Genomic DNA, 20,238 nt, shown 5'->3' on the forward strand with positions numbered 1-20,238 from the left:
TACTCAGGAGCTGAGCTTCAGCTCACCAAATGCTTCAAATTCCTCTAAAATTACTTTGTAATTAGGATGGGGGCTGGAGACTTGGAGTGGGTGGGCTTTTTACTTCCTACAGTGGTGGCCAATCCTCTACTCTGCACGTACATTATTCCCTCTTGTCTCCTACCCTGCTTCTAATATTTCTCATAAGCACCTGATGGAGGTCCACATAAAAGCACTTGTGAGTTCAAACCCCCCTTGTGTCAGGGGACACAAAGGGGCTCTCATTATAGTCTACTTACAGCTTTTAGCAATTTATTAAAATTTTAGCTGATTTCATTTTAGCCCCTTGTATTATGGCCAGGTATTCTTTTGTTCTCTGCCACATATGATAACATCACCATGACCAATTTCTCCATGAAGGGATCTCCCCATGGGCTAAAAATTCTGGGTATTTATTTGCCCTATGAACTCAGATTTCTGATGAGTACAAGAAAAGTTATTATTTTCTAGTTCACCTGGCTTTTTCTTATTGTTAGTGCAGGGTACGCACCCTTTCCAGCAGTGTTTACTCTAAGTAGAGTAAGAATCCTTCGTAATTCTTGGGGAAAAGTTTTGTATCACACTAACCTAATAATAATTGAAGTACAGAATTTATTTTCCAAGTGTCTACTTAATTTTGTCATGAAAAGTATGATTATAATTTGTTCTTCAGTGATATTATATAAATATGAAATAATTTTAAATGCTCTAGGATGTTACAAAACTAAGAAGGAGCATCAGAGTTTGGATATTTACATGACTATAACTAAACCAGTGGTCACTAAGAACTCTGAAAGAATATTCCAGCTCAAATATTCTACACAACTTCCATTCAGTTCTTCCCCATGGGACATGATTTTCTAAAATATTTGATTGCAAGTTCATTGTCAATGGACATTGTTATTTCAGTTCACCTCTACAAATATTTATTGAATACCCACCATGTATTAGTTGGGGAGCTAGACACTAGGACTACGAAGATCAGTAAGAAAACCAGTTCCAGAGTAATCCAGTGGGTGAAACATATATAAACATATCAGGCCAATGTGATGTTGTAAGGTCACAATATTGTGCAGATAAGCCTGCACATTATACCAATACAGAGAAAGGGTATGTGTCCCAGAATGAGGTATAAGAGATGCCTATTAGAGAAAAATGACAGCTATGCTCAGTCTTGAACCAACAGTCTACAAGTAAGCAAAATAAAACAGCAATGCATCTTTTTTCCTTTGATTATTTGGAAAAGTTTATCCTTAAAACTGTAAAGTATTGGAGAAACATTAAGGCCATGGGGAAACATGAATATACCCCATTTTTGTTTAATGATTTTTATTTAAAATCTATTATAATTACACATCATAGACATTTCTTATATCCTGTGGTTTAGGCTCAAATTTTTAATTTCCTGACATAGAAATTCTCAATTCCTTAATCTGCCTTACACTATAATCTATATAGTCAGGAGTAACTAAGACTAACGTTGCACTTTAAATATATGTGCTTTAAAATCTTCCTTCTTGGTTTCTGTCTTAGTGAGAAATTAATCAATCTCAGTTCTCACATGTTTAAAGCGTTCCATCATTAGGAAGTCTCAAGGATGAACATATATCATACCATAGATAAGGAGCCTACCAAAACAAGCATTTATTGAAGTCTTTTGTCACGGTTGGGAAACAATTTCCCATGAATTTCTTACATTTCTGAACATCTTATGAAAGAAGCAGTGGCTGCTTTTGTTCTGAACTATTTTTAAAAGATGTTTGTAAAGCAAACAGCTCAGAAATAGCATCTCCTTCTACAGCAAAGGGAGGCATACTTGCCATCCATTATAAAAGAATTGCATTCCTTAAGTTCAGGGTCCCTTTCTTGTAATGTTTAGGTATCATATGGTCTGATTTGTGTTGCTTGGGGAAATTGGGGCTCAGGGAACCAATACAAAAAAGCTGATACACTTGCTACTGCTATTGCTGTGAAAAATAAATTATCCTTCATCTCTGATCCAGGAGTCTAACGTCTTCTAAAAGCATCCATGAATCTGTGGCAGGCTTTTATGTCAGTATGCAAGCAGGGTAACATCTCAGGCCCTTCAGAGTTTTTGATAATGTTTGTGATGAGGATGGGATGCTAACAGAGACATGGATTTCTTTCTGGAAAATGAAGGATGAGGACCTCACAGGTCCATTAATGGGATTCAAGAAAAGTCTGTGGGAATCAGTAGTAAATTACACAGTCAACTGAGCAATAAATGGCCCTCCACTTTTTTGTCTGTTAATGAAGAGGAATTGAGGAGGTTACCGCAGGCTACGTAACAGGAAATAGGTAAATACAGATGTCAAAATGCTGCTCTGTTGTGAATTTTCCTCTAGGTGAAAGGACAGTCTTTCCAATCTGGCGACCAGCCTCTGATCTGCCGCACCAGTTACAGCTTCGTACTAAGATTTGTACTGGGTAAGCAGACAGTTTCTCTCCACTTCAGACAGTAGTTAGAGAGATGCACACACACATGGAGTGTGAAAGGGAGAACTCCATGACCAGAAACCAGGTAAATCATTAGAACTTTGACTGGTTCACATGGGAAAGAAGGAGGCATGGGGCACATTTCTTATCAAGGAATAATGACAAGTAGTGGGTTGTCTTATGGCTAAACCTCTCCTTCGTTCTATCATGCCAAACTCAGATCCACTTGGAAGTGACAGTAAAATCTCTCAGTTTTTTACAGTGGGTTCTGGCAGCTCTAAAGGAGCTTTAGCTCTCTTGAGGAGATTTTCCTGAGATAGAAAAACTCCTGTGGAAAGCCATAGATGAAGCCTTGCCTAGTATGTGAGCTCTTACTGTCCTGGATTGAGTTTAGAATTCTGATGGAGTTGACCCACCACAGAATGAGAAAGAGACCTAAAGAAATCTAGATAAATCCTGAGGTCACCACCGCTGTGTAGGAAAACTTTCCCAGCCCTGATATTGATACTATCAAGAACCTAAGAGATGTCATCTAGACAATGGGGAAGCTAATGCCCGGAATTAAGGTGGATTCCTTAAAGAAGGTCACCACTGTGCAGCCAAGATTGAGCCAGCCAGAAGTTGCAAGCCCAGGGCCCTAGCAAAAAAGCAATGTGGCTACGCTTTCTGAGTCTAGGAATTCCCAAGGCTGAAATAGATGGTGTCAGCCACTAAGACCTTTCTCCCCCATATAGAGTATTGGATGGGTCAAAATTCGTTCAAAGTTCTTTTGGTTATTCCACGAGCCATCGTTACATCACTTTAAAGTACACATGAAGCCTCTCTCTTTCCCTGCTCCCTGATTCCTCTCTTCTCCTATCCTTTGACTTATCGTTTAAAGAGAATCACGATCAGAGGCCAAGGTATCCTTATGCCCAACAGGGATCAAAGGACACATGCACCCACCTGAGTATGCTGGAAAATTTCAGGAAGGAGAAGGAATCAAACTTTTATGGGTATGTTGGATACGGATGCCCAGTTGCTCTCCCACTTGGATTTATAGAACACTCAGATTCAGCTAATGAGGTTTAGGATTCACAGTGGGGAAGACAAGCCAACATGATCTTGTGGAGACAGAACTTTGGGCCAATTAAATGTACCATTTTGTTGTTTCAATATCTGATAGTATAGCAGGAATTAATGTTTTATATGTTCATATTTTATCATCCATTAAGTGCCTGAAAAGGTGATCAAAACTGGGACAGGCCACATGTAGCAAAGTGCTAATGCAACATGTAAATCACTCTCCAATCTTCTCCCTGTTTCTTCCCATAAACAGTACAAAATCCCTAGAGGAGAAAAGGAAACCACAGCTCTGATTACAGACTTGAAGACAACATGGGTAGGAGGAGACACAGAATCTTTAACAGCCCTGTATGGGCAGTGAAAAAGACTAGAAATGAAAGCTCAGAATAGATTATTTCCAACTGCTCATATAACTGAACCCACTGCACAGAGGAAACGTTTGCTATACTACCTTGGACTGTGTCAGTGACTTCTGGGGCAAAGACCAACTCACATTCATGTGTCACGGCCACCAATATACACTTGTAGTAATCCCTCAAATTATTACTGGTTATCTCCAGAGGTAGCTAAATTCCTCTGTCATTTGCCATCAATAGATGGGTAGTATGATTGCCTCTACCCTTTATAGTACAAAGCTTTAACTATTTAATGATACCCTGTTGATGACAAAGTCAGAGGCTTCTATTAGCAAGGTCTTGACTGTGGTGTCACACACTCCCATCGGACGGGATAGCTGATGAGCCCTCACAAAACTCAGGGCTTTGCTTGTTAAATAAAGTTTCATGGGATTACATGGGCAGATTCACAATATTCAATCCCTCTAGCAGTCAAAAAAACAACAACAACAACAACACCCAAAACAAAACAAATCTTCTGTGTATTCAACTCCAACCAACAAAAAAGACACCAGAATCTTACTGAAATGTTTGAGTACTGGTAACAGTATGTGCGTCACCTGGACTTTCTACTTGGACCTTTACATTGGCCAGTATAAACACTAGCACCCTTTGAGTGAGGACCAAACAAATACATTGTGTTGGAGGTTTTCCAATAGGCTGTGGCATGCTCTCTGTATTTGGAGCCCCACATCATGAATAAAGCTATGAGATACAAGTCTCTGTGACCAATACTTTTGCTGACTAGAGCCTCTGGAAAAGGGAGGCAGCCTCCATTCGTAGGTTCTTTTGAGGGTTTTGGACTGGTCACCTCCCTAATTTGCAGGGCACACCCCTACCAGGTACATTTCTTTTGAAAAGCAGCTATTAGCCTGCTATTGAGCTCTTGTCAAAACTGAACTCCCGACCCATAGAGGTCTGGTGACTGTCCAGCCTGCTCTTTTCATTTGGGGATGGGTCAACTCAGACCCAATGACTCAATGTGAGAAAGGGTCCTACAGACCTCACGTACAGACCTACCTGGAAATGGAAATGGTATGTTTAAGCTTTCAGTTTGCCTGGCTCCAGTGGCATCTTAGTTTTACAGGAAAAAATGGCTCTCCCAAACTGTTGCAAGCATCCTAAATTTAACTCTCTGCTGAATCTGCCATTCCTCAGCCAGACAGCTCTTACCATGATTTGATCTACAGTCCCCTTAATCTTAGCAAGAAATGTACTGGAACTAGCAGAATATGGCCCCAGCTCCTGCATTTCCCTTGTGAAATACCTGTCAACACTTCTGGATGTCTTTCCTGCTCCCATTTCTGTAACTACTGCTTAGCCATTCGGTGGGGTAGGCAAATGCCACCAGGCTGCTGATGTAGACAAACAGAGCAAGTTAGATTAACTGCCCTCATGCAGTCACTCCAAAGCAAGGACTACAATCAATTATTCATGCCTAACTTAGAGGGTAAAATCTCAGACCCCTCATGGGTCTCGAAAATCAGCAGAAATTGGTTACTGAAATAGCTCAGTTGTCTCTTACAGGTTAAGGCAGTGAAGCCATCGTTAACACTAACAGTCCTATGTCCCTATGTATCATACAGTCATACTTAATAAATGTTCACCATCAGAGTAAATAGAGTACAGAGATTTAAATTATGTGTTTAAATATATTTTGTTAAAATAGTTTGTAAACTTTTAATTATTGAATAGATATCACATATATTGTCCACTGCCTTCATTTCTTCTTTCTTCTTTACATTCTGTTCCTTTGAATGTTCCTTGAAGATTTAGGTTTCTTAAAAGACAAACTTGATATTTCAAACTTATATTAAAAGTGGATAATTAGTTACATATCCATTAGAAAAATTACCCTAGGACCTACAAGGAATGAATCAACCATTGGGTTCATTAGTATGAGACTATTTATGTCAATTCATATTAATAAATAGTCACATTGTCAAAAAATCTTTGTCAGAGTTAGAATTAATATGGGAAGCAATGGAAACATGCTTTTTAAAGAATATAGATTATTTTTGTGCCAAGACTTAGCCATGGCACACCTCCATCCATTTTGGCAAGGCATATTATGATTAAGCTGTAGTCTTTTTGATTTTTCTCTGGACAACCTTGTTCAGCAACATGTTTGCTCTTATCTGTCTCTCCAGTTATATTGTAAGCTGCTTGAGATCAGAACCTATATCACGTTTGTCCTTGTGTCTATGGTCACCACTTCAGTTCTTGCCATGTACTAGGCCCTCAATGAGTGGAGGCTGATTTACACTCCCAAGAAATTAGGTCAAGGGAGTCTTAGAGATGTAGTTCTCCTTTCAGTTAAATCTGCATCTTAATTGGTTTAGAGAAGGCCAGTTCCTGAGACAAGGCTTCATCCTCAGCTTTTAAACCAGCCACCCAGCAGTCCAAGATGGCAGATTCCCCTAACTTCCATCAACCCAGGCACCCTTAGATAATGCAGTATTGTTCTAGACAATTTAGTTGAGATATCAATCTATATTACCATTTTACTCTTCCTAGATGAGACGACAGTGATGAGCCACCATCACCAAATAATACATTTGAATGTTTATTTTTTTTACCCAGTAATGATGACAGTTCCCCATTGATTTAGTCATTCACTTTCACCGATTTCTCTGGCCATCAGTGAAGAGAAAACTAAAAGTGCCAGGACTTTCAACTGTGAACTTGAAACTTGGTGACACGAATTTATCTTCCCTGACCACCTGAGCTATTCACAAACTATGGTGACAAAAAACCCCAAACATGTGTATGCACTAACTTTCTCTATGGTGGCAAAATACTGACTATGCATAGAGGTGAAACTATAAGAAACTATAAGTTTATTTCCACTGTTTTGATTACTGAAACAAAAATCTGTTTTAAGGTATATTTTCCAGTGAACTTTCTATTAAAAATTAAAATGGAACTGTCCATGACATATGATTACCATGAAAGAAATGTATACCTTATTATCCCTTATTAGAATTTATAATGCCAATTAAACAACATCATTAAACAAAATATTAAATTATTAAAGATTAAACAAAAATATTAAAAGATGTTTAGGTGGACCAATGACAATTAAAATGTTTAAATATTTAAAATATTTCCCAAGTTTTAACCTGAAGGTGGGAAAGAGTAAGCAGAAAACCTTTTTTTCAACTATGATGGTTATGGGACCTAGGCATTACCTGAGGAAGCACAGACTTTTATTTCATTTCATTTTGGGTTTTCTTTAACCTTAAACTGATTTCTCCCATATTACCTTCCTAAAATAAAATAAGGGGGGAAACTAATGTTTATTTTATAAAAAGATATTTAGGATGAAGTCAAGAGACTTGGATTCTAATTCTGTTTCTATTAACTACTTAGGAACCTTGAGTAAATTATTAGTAAAATGATGGGAATGGATGCCCTTTACATCTTCTAATTGATACCTAAATTCTGTGATTCTTTCTAGTAAGAGCCAAGCATTCCATTTGCAGCTAAATGAGGAAGAGTGAATTTCACAGTCAATCACATGTAAAATCAGAGAATCTAAATGTTTCTTTTCTGTAGGACTTTTCATTGTACACTAGAGTTGATCTTATGAGAGTATCACTTTGACAACACTGTTGTAAAACTTTGGTTGAATCATCATGCTAGTTTTGAAAAGTTCGTTTTGCTTATTTGCTCTTTGAGAATGCTTTTTGTTAAATAGTCCTTGCACTATAGAATAAAGTTAGAAAACAAAGTCATTTGTAAACATTTATGTAATCATTTGATACTTACAAGAACAATTTCAGGATTATTTTGAATTCATAAAATTTGCAGCATTTTGTAATATACAGACTAATGAGTTTGTAAATAAAATGCAAATATCCATAAATATTGAATAATACATGCACAAATGTAAACAGGAAAATAAGAGAAATATATATTAAGCTATGAAAATATTTTGTGTAGTCATCCCTTGACCAAATCTTCTTGCCTTCATAAGACACGAAATCACTTGACTCTTTATCTAATATTGTAATTATAGGTGTGTGTGAGTATGTGCGTTTTCTTTCAAGGTTTTGCTTTTAAATTTGTTTAGAATTTTATTTAGGTCAATTAGTTCACATAAAATAGTTTGCCTATAATCCCCAAGTTTTACTGAATAAAATCAATGTGCCACTTCATTAAAAAATATTTGTATTTTTATTGCTGTAATTAAGGAGACATTTCTTAAACTCCAAGTTGGAAAACAGCTGTTATCCCACATACCAAAATAATACAGCTTGTATTTAGTTAGCTTTACTTGAGTAAAGCATTTAAGTAAGTATCCACAGGTATGTATCCTTTCTATCTCTCCCTTCTTGCCTGCTTTCTCTTGCTAGGCACCCTTCCCTCTCTCTCTTCACTACGCACAAGCCAAAATACAGTTTTACGTGGAACATTCAACTAGTAGCAGTCTATTAGTGAAATAATCTATATCATTTCCACAATTTTTAATTTCTCTTTACCAATTTGTGATTCCTCTTTACCACTGTAAATGTTTAATTTCAACCCACCCCATCCTCTTATGATAATTGTAAGATGCAACTTAAAGAAATGCAAAGATATGCCATTCAAATATTGGTATGCCTTGTCTCCCCATGTGCTATACATAACTGTTTTGGGAGAGACTTAATAATGACAATGGCATTAAGTTTAGGCAGATCTTCCTGAGTTCCCGCTCACCAAGAGTTCTTAACAGAAATCCTGCCACTGTTTATGGCAGACTGATTATTTGCATTCTCAGAGACAAATCAAAGGCCATTTGAACGTTGCACATTTTATGAGCATACATCCTTACAAAAGGTGTGCACTTCTGACATTGTTTAGAATTTGATGTTAATTAGAATTATATTAGCATATACTGCTTTGAACTTATCATTAACACAACTGTGGGCAATAATTGATCAAAGTCAGCATTGTACTTGCTTTCCCTTTTGTTTAATGGAAATGTATATTTTCCAATACAGCTTCATAATTGTTGGACATATTGCATATAGTAAGCATTCCACTGTTATCCGAAAGGTAAACGTATTTAGAGAAAAACTTAAATGATCTTTTGATTCAGCTCATAACTTACCTAATCTCTAGCTACCTGATATGACCATGTGTGCATATTTGCAGTAATTACAAGTTTAAATACTTAGCTTGAAAATTCTTCATAGTGAAGCACTAAATTTAACCAACTAAAATTTCTGAATTTAGAAAACCAATAATAAAGTCATTATTCACAGCCTCTCCTGATTTTAGATGCAGCTGAAAAACATTTACTGAAAACCATCCCTTGCCAGTGAGTTGCTCAATGCATTTCTACCTATGTCTACACAAGAAAAGAGGAATAAAGGCTCGGATACAGTTTGAGTTAAAACAAAATTTTTAAAAATCTTGACATCGGGGAAGGTAAGGTTTAAGACAATCTTCACTAAACAAATTCTCTAGGTAATTGCTCAACCTTCCCTTTCTATTTCTTGTGTAGGCAGAGATTTGCTTGTTTAAGATGAGGAAGCATTCTCTCTCCATCAACTTCAAGAAGAAGAATGCCAATTTGATTACTTTCTCAAAATTATTTAAAAGAATAAAAATAGTATCACCGGGAAATTTATATTCACATACTACATACTCGAATGGGACAGCTTTCAAAGTTTCTAACATCTATTTCTGAATACTCTTATCTGCATTGCTTAGAACTCAAGCCCTATGACCAAGGGTTCTAGAGAGTAAAATATGCTGAAATCAATACACTTTCATCCCTTCTTTAAAAATTAAATCAAAAATTGTGTGTGGGTAGCTTTGTTTTTAAGATTTCAATACACAAGGAACCAGGAGCACACATTTTAGTGTTTAAATCATCTCTCCCTGCACCACTCATCCCCTCATCACCTTGCTCATATTCATTCATTGACCACAACCCCCTTTCCTGTCAAACCAACTAGAAATACTAAAACATTAAACATGGTTTCAGAAGAAAGGTCTGCTGCCCTAAGAAAACTTCTACAGAAAGACTGTCTGTATGCTAAGATACTGCACAACACCTGAAGCACCCATATAGTGCAGAAGCTTTTTAGTGCAACGTTTTCTGATCCTCCTCTATCCCTTTCTTAGCCACTAAACCTAAAGAAAAATAAGGGCTTTGGCTTATTGCAAACTCAGAGAAGATTTTAAAGGGTGAGTTTGGTGCTACTCTCCTCTCTTTCAAGAAAAAGCTTCTTTATTCTCAAGAGTTGCTGGGCTTTTGATAGTGTTGTTGCTAAAGCAGATTCATCACCCAGCCGGGTGCACGGTTCTCAACCTGGAATTAAGACCGATTCCGGAGGAACAAGTAAAAATAGGGGCGTTCCCTGTACCCAGCTGACTCCTCTAAATTAATCCAACGAATCTGAGCGACGTAAATAGTTGTGCCCTTTAAAGCAACAATAGCAAAAAGTTTAGTCGGAATAGGTTTGGTTTTTGTCTTTCTTTTTTTCATGCTTGATCATCCCCTAAACAGCCCAGGTGCTAAGAAACACATAAAGTAACTGTACAGAAGCCAGGACCACCGCGCGTCTGTGTCAGTTTTCTGAGGTGACTGTCAGAAAAAGCTGAGAAGGTACCACCGTTTTCGAGGGAATGAGGTCAGAATTCACCGACAGAACCGTTTCCTCTGCGAAGGAATACGGCGGGACGGTGGGGCTCCGCAGCCGGGCTTTGGAAAAGGAGGGAAGGTGGGTCAGGGGCGGACTTTGTGGGGAAGGCTTTGTCAGCGCGAAACCGGGCACAGGGTGGCAGATGCGGGCGTCTGCGGGCTTCCAGAAGCGGGAAATCAGCAGGGGGAGATGCGGAGACGGTGAGGGCTGAGGGGACGCTGATGGGGTGACGGGAGGGTCAGGGCCATCCACGGCTGCTGCGAAAGTGGGAGCTCGGGGGCTGGAAGGTGAGGCGGGACCGCGAGCTGCCCCAGCTGTCCCCGGGAGGGAGAGGGGTCGCCAGCAGGTGGAGTTGAAATCAAAAAGCCCCCGGGGAATCACGGAGCAGTGCCCTTCCGAGACCCTGCCTGGAGGTTGAAGCAGCACAGCAAGTGGTTTGGGGATACCCCCTAACGCCAAAGAGGTTATCTCAGCTTACTGCCTGGGCGCCCGACCCCCTGCGCTCTCCAGGCTACTCACCGGTCCGGGGAGGAAGGCGCCATCCGGGAGCGCGTGAGGGCTGCGCGGCGCAGGCGGCGGGCAGGGCCGAGCGGTGGCGGCGGCGCTGTCCTAGAAGAGGGACTGGAGCCGGGGGACGCCGAGGCGGCGACAGCGGCGGCGGGGGCGCGGGGAGCAGCGGGCGGGGAGGGCGGAGGATCCCGAGCTGCTGCGCGGCGCGCGCTCACTTCCCATCTCCAGCACGGCTGAAGCGGCTACTGCTGCCCGCTCCGCGAGGGAGGGAGGCGAGGGGGAGGGGAGGAAGCACGCGGCTGGGAGGGAGGGAAGCGAAGGGAGGTGGGGGACAGCGAGGGGAGACGGGAGACGGACGCCCAGAGTGGGGAGGAGGAAGGGAGGCGCGCGCGACCCCCGCAAAGGTTCGCACCAGAAAGGCTCGGGGAGGAGATCTCCGTGAGGAGGTGTTGGGTCTCTCCCCCGCCCCCCACCTCGTCTCCCCTCCTTCCCCCTTCGCGCCCTTTCCTTGGGCTCTTCCTCCAGTGACTCGGGCTGGGGGGCGGCCAGGCTCGGCAGCAGCCTGGGCTTCAGCGCGCGGGTAAGAGTGCTGAGGCCGCGAGGCGGCCGCGCCAGCTCCCAGCGCCGCCGGCCTTAGGCACCTGTGCGCGCACACACCGCCGCCCGCCCCTTTGCGGCGGCTCCCCGGCTCGGATCTGCTGGCAGTCGCCTTGCCTCGCTCTCCTTTCTGGTCAGATTATGATCATGCATGTGCATCCATGACATCTGTGTACCTCCCCCCCATTGCTATTTGCTTCCCCGGGCGCTCTTTGGCACAGGGTGTCCGGCCAGAAGGAGCCGCCGGCGGGAAGCTCAATGCAGGCAACCATCGCCAGCTCCTTGGAGCAGTTGCTTGGGCACGGGTGGCGGTGTTTATTTGCCTCCCGAGTTGACCAACTAACGCGGTAAAAAAAAAAATATATATATATATATATAATAATATTAGTAATCCTATGACTCGATTGCTTGGGACCATTCTTGGTGATATAGGAAGGTTTCAGTATGAAGGGCACAGGGGCAGTCTATTGCCCTCTGTCCTGGCTATCCTCCCCCCTTTTCTCAATATCCTAAAAAATCAGGACACGACTTAGCCAGTTTAATCGAAATATTTCTAATTTTTTTATAATTGCAGAGCTTTTCGTTTTTATCCAGATTCTCTTAAGGTTGGCCTTGCTTTCTTGTTAGGACTTGCTTGGCTTTATTAGACTGTGAATCAGTCCTGTTTAATCGCAAACTACAAAGACTCCTATGAAAATACTGTATTTAGCGCCTGTTCACTCATAAGATTGAGGGGGTGAATCCACACATTCGGTAAATATAAAAACAACTGGACATTATTGACTGATTTTCGTGAACCATATTGTGTTTCATAACCTTCACGTGTTAGTTGAAGATAAGCAGGGAGCCAGTAGATTATCTGTGTAAAAGATATGACTAGAAAAAAAAGTTTAGTAAAACTCTCCTCAAATAATATAACATGTAAAGTGACAGATTTACTCCCTGTGGAAAGTTTCTGATTTTGCTTGTTCGTATGTATTTAAATTATTAGGCTTTCAGTTACTTAAGAGTCATCTTTTAAATGCCAAAAGAATCTTATCCATTAGAATAAATGAAATAGGCATTTTATTTTACCTAAGCTGTTTTACAATTATAACAAATGTACTTATGTTAAAACAGTTTCACACTCAATTGTAAATGCAGCATGGAGAAACATTTTTAATGCAATAAGGCATACCCAAATATTGATGAAAAGCCTCTAGCTTTTCCCATATACATTCATATGAGAAAAAAAAATGTTGGTGATAAAGTAGTACTGGATGGTCTACGTATTCTCAACTTACTAGAATCTGTCCTGCAGAGTTTATCTGCTAATCAAAATATTTGTTTTCTCATTTATCTGATAATCTGAATGAGAGAAGCACCTCCTCGTTAAGGGAACAAGATATATTAAACTCTCCTAACACACCTCAGCTTTAAAAAGCATGTTACTGTCTCCAGGTGTTCACTGTTGTACCATGCAAATTTGCCATATGCTGTTCTTTCAAAGAAGACCATAGAAAGGAAATGGTTGGTGAAGACTTACAGCTCATTTGACTCTCTAAGCCTTCTCAGTTGTGTCTGTATTACAGAAGTGAGCAGTGCATTTTTCAAATACTAGTAGCTATTTGAGCAAAGAGTGGTTACGGAGAATTAAATCTCTATTTTCTTACCCCTGTTTAGGATATTCCCCATTCCTCCCTTGCTAAGGTAATTCAACTTGGAAAATTTCTACTATTTTCCTCCTATATTTGATTATCAAACTGTAATAGCGATATCTGTATAGTCTGATTTTATGCTTGTAAAAGGTAAAAAAAAAAAAAAAAAAAAAAGCAAACTAAAATGCTTTAAAGCCAAACAAAAGACGGGGTGACATATAGAGCACAGCAAGACCAGGTTCTAACTCCTTACTCCCCACCCACTTGGCCCACCAGAGACAAGAATAGGATGATAAAAGATGGAATGGCCTCCCAGTTTTCCTGCTGGAGGACTTGGATTTCAACTTAAATTCTCAGGCTGGATGAAAACTTTTCTGTCACCTCTACCACAGCATTCTTTCCCTTTTGTATTTCCTTCCCTTTTTACATCTTTATTAGTGTTGCATTGTGCTATTACATTGTTTCATTGAACTACATGTTGCTTTACAACCTAGGAAGCCAAGTAAGTAAGTAAAATACAAAGCTTCGTTTTAAACACCGACTTGTATTTACTTAGTTGAAAACAAATTCTCACATTAAAGTTTTCTGAAATTAGAAAGATTGAAAACTCTGTCTTTGAACAAGTACTGCACTGGTGTCAAAGATTGGTTAGCAAAGAAAATATAATTTATCTATTTATTGAACACATATTTAATAAGCACCCCTTGTGGGCAGGTACCATGTTAGGCTCCAGGGATACCACAGTGAAGAAAATTGGTAACTGTGCCCTTGTGAAGCTTAGAGTCTAGTGATCCAGTAAAAGTGTTTTATCACTAAGAAAGGTGTTATGATGATTATGATAAATTTTAAGCCCAAAGAAGAAATATTTATTAATTAAATTATAGACATCAACAAGATTAAGGGTAGAGGAATGCAGACCCTTTGTAAATCCCGGATGACAATTTTCCCCTCTCCTTTTCCCAGGAAACTGGAGGAGAAGAATTTAACTCGGTTAATTATGAGTAATAACAAAAAAAAGAACAGGCACAGTATCAACACAAAAATAATATAAGAAAAGACTTACAGAGGAGCACCAAAACGTACCAAATTGTTGAAAAACACACACCATAACAATGTTGCCATGGAGAAATTGAAAAATTTGTCCTAACATTCTGCCATGAATGTTCATAAGGGCACAATGAAAGAATTGCTTCCATGAATGAAAACTACAAGGCTTTATGCAAGAGCTTGGTTGGGCAAGGTTGAAGCCACAATAGGAGCTGATGACCGAAAGCTGGTAAAACTTAGGAAAAAGGTGAAGCTAAAATTAAAACCACCACAAATTAAGACTTAATATGGAAGAATACACACAGAGGTAAACACAGTAAGGGAAGGAGGGCAAAAAATAAGAAAGTCTAGTAAAATGAACTGGAAATTAAGAAGTGAACAGGATTAGAGAGAATATGAAAAATGGAGAAGACAGGCAAAGGTAATCCAACACGTACATAATTAGAGAAGTTGAAAATATAAATAATGGAAAAGAATAAATCTTTAATGTTATTAAAGAAAAAATTCTTGAAGTGAAAGACTTGAAATTTCATTTTTAAAGGACACAATGATCACTAAAGGAAATTGTCACCACCAAGATGTATCCTAGTACAGTAACTAGAATTTAAATATAATAAAAAAATATTTGGGGTATACAGGCAAAAAAACCCAATAACTTATAAAGGAAAATATTGAGATTGGCCTCACTATAACATTTATAGCAGAATAGAGCCATCCAGTATCAATGGAGGAAAGCCCACAAGATACCAAAGCCCACAAGATACCAGCATGAGAGTTAAGTCTTTTTCTATTTAGCCAGTCCTTCAAATATCATAGGTGTAAACAAAGTTTTGAACATGCAAGAACTAAGGGAATATTATCCTCATGAACCTGTCTTCAGAATAGAGAATGGAATTTAGCTTTCTAAGAGATAAATGGAAGAGATATCTTGGATCAAGGACTGGCTGTGAGCATTGAATGTATTAACTATTGACCTGAAATATGAGAATGTAAGAATTAGAACAAAATAATAGAATATAGATCTCATAGACCCAGACAATATAATACTAATTTGTCTAAACAGAATTTGGATGAGAAGGGCAAAAAAAGATGAGATATAAAGGCATTGATAGTCTGATGGCTGGAAGTCAAAGAAAATCATTCAAAGGAACAATTAAGTCATCTAACATATTTAACAATACAAGGATAAACTATAATCAAGATAATATTAAATGCTAATTTTTATCATTACTTATTTTAGCAAACAGATACAGCCTATAATAATGGGAAAATGCAGTTATTTCTAAAGAAATAAAAGTAACAAGGAACAAAATAAAAACCATAAACATTGAGAATACACACGCACAGAAATAAATTTTAAAAAATAGACCAGAGTGAAGGAATTTTACAAAGTTAAAAAGCAAAAACCTAACTTAAAGTAATATGGCAGAACTAAGAGTAAACATACCCTTCATATCATTAAATGTGAATAAGATTATCTCATTCTCTATGAAAAAGTAGAGATTTTTAGATTGGATCACAAAACAAATATAATTTTATGTTTTATATCTACAACAAGAAAACTCAGAATGTTTGGAAAATAAAAAGATAGACAAACATATTACAGGCAAATACACACAAAAAGCAAGTGGGAATTGCAATCTTGATTGGAAACTACATGTCATGCAAACCCAAAACCTGTTAAACAAGATGAAGAAGGATATTCTATGGTTATAGAAATGCGTACTTTCCTATGCATACAAAACAATTAGAATATCTATGTACCAAATAGTATAGCGCCAACATAAGTATATCAGAAATGATAATATATACAAGAAGATAGCATGAAGCCCACTATTAGCAGGAGTCTTAATACTTTTAATATATGAGAGTTCACATGTACAGATAATAAATAAAGATATTAAAGTTTAAATATTGTTTACTTTTTCCAGCCCAACCTGACGTAGGAGCATCAATGGAAAATCCTAGTTAAAATATTAAGTAATAGACCCTAACACATTGAGTGATTAAAAGAACATTAAACGAATACAATGTCATCATCAAGTGTGATTTTTTCCCCAAGAATGTAAGTGTGTTTCTATACTAGAAAAGTCATTAACACACTTCATCACTTCCCTCACCTATAAAATGAAAATAAAACATCAGTACCCACTTTATGGGAATTTTTACAATGATTTTAAGAGTTATTGCACACAAAATCTTTAGCAAGCATGCCTGGAATATAGTTAGCCCTTCATAAATGTTATCTGTTGTGTTTATCAGCTTTCAAAATGTATTAAAAATGACTATGTGGGTGATAATAATATAAATCTTGTTTTCATTTTCTTGAATAACAAACTTGTGCTGATTTATTAATGTTGTATTCTCATCTTTTGTCCCTTCTTCTCAGGGTTTTCATTATTAATTTTTAGGTCCTGTGTTCTTTTTGTATTATTATGAAAATACTGTTAAGCATTAAAACCAATTTGCAAATTCTGAGTGTACTGAAAATTATCCATTTAAAAATAATTTTGAATTATAATGCTAATATATGAGTGCATTCTCTCTCTTTCTTTCTCTCTCTTTTTTTTTTAGACTTTATTTTTTAGAAAAGTTTTAGGTTCAGCAAAATTGAACAGAAGGTACAGAGAGTTCCCATATACTTGTGTTCCCTTTTTACACACAGTCTCTCTCAATATTTACATTCTGCACAAGAGTGGTACATTTGTTCCAAATGATGAACCTATGTTGAAGCAGCATTGCCCTAAGTCTATAGTTTACCTTAGAGTTCAGTCTTGGTGTTGTACATTCTGTAGGTTTGACAGATGTATAATGACATTATGTCCACCACTGGAATATCATACAGAGTAGTTTCACTGCCCTAAAAATCCTGTGCTCCACCAATTTATCCCTCCCTCTTCCCTAACCCCTGGCAACCACTGATTTTTTTCACTTCCTCCATAGTTTTGCCTTTTCCAGAATATCATATAGTTGGAATCACACAGTATATGTAGCCTTTTCAGATTGGCTCCTTTCACTTAGTAATACGTATTTAAGATTCTTTCCTGTCTTTTCATAGCTTTTTTCCCCTATTGAATTCTACTTTTTAAAATATTTAGATTGCGACTAACTTTGTTTTTGCTAATTTGGGGCTACTATACCTTATTGTGTGTGTGTGTGTGTGTGTGTGTGTGTGTGTGCATAATATTCTGAGTTTTTGCTTCACAGGTGTCTTATAAGAGACATATATTCAGAATGTCTTTTGTAAGATACCATGAAAGTTCTTTTTAGTAGATGAGTTTAACTTTATTTTCATGAAGTATATTATCTATGGATCAACATAGTTTACTATGCTTATTCCTTTTTTTTATTTTTTCCTTTTAAATTACTTTTGTTACATTTTTTATTGGTTTAGCATTTATTTTCCTTTTCATTTTATTTCTTTTTATTCCTATGTTTATTTCTATTCTAGTTTTATTTCTATTCCTATATTTATTTCTATTCTAGTCTATCCTCAAATTTTTGACATCAACATCTTTGATGTCAAATTAATTGCTATATCAATCACAAAAATTGATCATTGGTAATATTCTACCCCTGAAGAAGACAACATGACTATCATTTTAACTACTTCAAGACCCCATTTTAATCCAACTCACTTCTTGGCCCATTATCTTGGAATTTAGTTCTAAATTATTACTAAATCATTTCAGTACCTTTATTCATTCCTTTTTTCCATTTTTATTTATTATACTACTGTTTTCAAAGTCTTTGCTGAAGGAATCTGTGGGTACTAATTTCTAAATGTGTATATATATATTCAAAATATGTATATATTCAAGAGCAAAGATAAAAAATACTTTCAGATATATGAGTCATTGAAATATATATATAATGTAGTTTTTATATAATTTTATATGTTATATATAATTAATATGTATAATAGTAGTTATATATATAATGGTTATATATTTTTATATAATATATGCTATTTATTATTATATGTAATATAAACTATATATATATATATATATATATATATATATATATATATATATATATATATACCATTTCAACGGCCTTGTATAGCTGAAAGGATATTTACCTTATTTCTGCTCTTGAATTATGGAAAGTTATTATAATTTATTATTCTAGGTTCACTGTTACATTCCTCAGAATGTTAATGATCTATTGATGTCTTGTTTCCAATACTAACGCTAGCGTGTTAGTCTAACCTTTCTTTATCTTTAAGCAATCTCTCTTTTCTCGTTGTTTACTTGTAGGAATATTTATTTATTTCTATTTGTACTTTTCAGAAGTGTCACTTTAATGTTTTATACTGTTTGATACTTGGTAGTCTTTTCCCATCTAAAAGTAATTAAATCTTTGGTTCTAGAAAATTATTACCAACAATTTTTAGAACATTTTCTTGTCTATTTTTTCCATTTTCTTCTTCTGAATTGTCTTAGACAAATGTGAAGAAAGAGTTAATATAACGTCTCTGATTGCTCAGTTTTCATATGTCTCCATGTAAACCTGGTTCTATGATTGACCCACAATTTCTTTGAATGCAGCCCTCAGAAAGCTTTTCAAGTTAATGATTAAAGGTATTCTTTTACACACCTAGAGGAGTGGACTATGCTATTCTACCTCATCAGGATTGCTTTACACAAAAATCAAGATTGGAGATGTGTACCTGGTTTCATTGTTGGGGTCCTAGATTTCAGTTATCATGATTGGTTACTTAGAAGGATATGCCTATGTGACAGGCCCCTAAAATCCTCAGACATTGAAGACTTGAGTAGATTTCCTTGAGCAGAGATATTTCACACAGGTTACTGTGGTTCACCGCAAAGCACATCTTGTGCTGAGACATAGAAAGACTCAATAAATTACACCTGATCTCTCTGGACTACATCCAATGCATATATTTTTCATATTACTTCTACTCTGTATCTGTTTGCTGTAATAAGCCTTAGCCAGGAGTAAAACTTTTTTGGAATTCTGTGAATCAAACTTGTGTGGTATTGAGACCCCCAAAACAACAAATGTTGAAACATTTGAATCTAGCCTCTATTTTCTCTCGGACTTCTTTCAAACTTTTAATCTCTTTTTATCCTTGCTGTCATTTGAAATTATTTCTTAATTTAATTTCTAGTTTGCCAATTTTCCATGTAAACAAATCTGGCCATCTATTTATCCTGTCTATTGAAAGGTTTTGTTATTGTTTATTTCAATAATTATGTTTTCCATTAACAGGGTCTTGATTTGGTTCTTTGCAAAATTTTTGGTTCCTTTGCAAAATTGCCTCTTCTTGATTCATAGCCACTTGTGCTTGTTACATCACTTACTATTCTTGCTTCATAGAAATAATTACATACTTTATCTCTGTGTAGAAGTATATATGGGTATTTAAGGTTTTTTTCAGATTATGATGTTATCATTTCCATAAGAATACATTTTTCTTTTATCGAGAATATTGTCTCTTTTCATATGTAGGCTGTTGTCTGATGGTTGTGATGTAATCTGCTGGAAAATATCTGTGTCTTAATTAATTAATCAATTAACTCATGGTATACAACTGGCAAGATGAGAAGTGATGGCTTTATGACCATGCAATCTCTAGCTACTTAATGTGGCATCGTTGCACCCTTGACCTTGCAAGGGAGAAGTAGGGAGAAAATAGAGGGAGGAAACTGTGGTTTAACTGTTAACATTGGTTAAGCACCAATGCCATGAATTCAGTGACATCTCAACCACCAGAAAATCTGTGTATAATTTGCCCTTGCTTATATCTGTATTTTCCTTAACATTTGTATCTCTTATTCATGTAAATTTTCTTTTTGTCTGTTTTTTTAGCATTATGCTTTATGAGAGACTATGTAATATATATTA

At 37.2% G+C, this 20,238-nt stretch overlaps 1 protein-coding gene across 1 annotated transcript in view; it reads right to left on the reverse strand.

Moving 5' to 3' along the window:
- Nucleotides 1-11,291, reverse strand: part of FUT9 (fucosyltransferase 9) — a 167,765-nt gene extending 156,474 nt beyond the window's left edge. The window contains exon 1 of the mRNA XM_067702547.1: nucleotides 11,093-11,291. The gene's annotated coding sequence lies outside the window, so the exon portion shown is untranslated. The remainder of the gene's footprint in view (nucleotides 1-11,092) is intronic.
- Nucleotides 11,292-20,238: the final 8,947 nt, after the last annotated feature.

This window comes from Pseudorca crassidens, chromosome 13, assembly GCF_039906515.1.
Source record: "Pseudorca crassidens isolate mPseCra1 chromosome 13, mPseCra1.hap1, whole genome shotgun sequence".
NCBI lineage: Eukaryota > Metazoa > Chordata > Mammalia > Artiodactyla > Delphinidae > Pseudorca > Pseudorca crassidens.